The sequence below is a fragment of the Triticum aestivum genome, chromosome 2B, assembly GCF_018294505.1.
Source record: "Triticum aestivum cultivar Chinese Spring chromosome 2B, IWGSC CS RefSeq v2.1, whole genome shotgun sequence".
NCBI lineage: Eukaryota > Viridiplantae > Streptophyta > Magnoliopsida > Poales > Poaceae > Triticum > Triticum aestivum.
The window spans coordinates 280351147-280351894 of NC_057798.1; positions in this window are offsets into that span (position 1 = coordinate 280351147).

A 748-nucleotide genomic window follows, 5' to 3' on the forward strand; every position below is an offset into this window, starting at 1 on the left:
CTCACTTTCGGATGATTCCGAAGCAGATGCGATGCCATCCCAAAGCGGAACCCTAGGCCGAAGCCCTTGGCGGAATCATGAGTATCTGAAGACACCATACACATATATGATTTTGTGGCTTACCATTTTAACATACTGAATTGCGTATTATAGCCCGGCTCGCGGTCTCCCCCAATGATCTTCGTCATCTGGGAACTCGCTAGGGACGAACGCGATGGAGAGCGAGTCGCCTCCGCAAGTTTCTCCACCCACTGCCACAGATAACAGCGAAGTGTTATCCCAAAGAACCTCTCCAGGTCATGGGGAGGTACAAGAGGTCGTGAAGGTGGCAGCGGAGGGTAACACCTCTGTCGCCGAAGAGAGGGGGAAATCCACCGCCGGTGATGGGGGCTACACTCAATTTGGCCCCTAACCAAATATTATTATGGAGACCCATAGGGCTCCGGAATCGGAAGAACAACCTTCTTCAAGGTAAGGTGGTGTGCCATCTCCACTGGCATCCTCTATCAATCTAGAGGTGTTGGACACTCTGATGGAAGCGCTTCAAGGTGCTTCAATTGTGGAGGAGCACCGTACCCTTACGGGTATGGCTGTTGAAAAGGTTCGGTCTGCTAAAAGCGGATTGAACCAAGCCTATACCAGCCTTCAAATAGGCTTTGACGTATGTGAAGTAATGTATATTTGGTTATTTACAAAAGGCATGTATACAGATAGTAGCCCCTAAGACTCTGTTCAGTGTTTCCTGAAG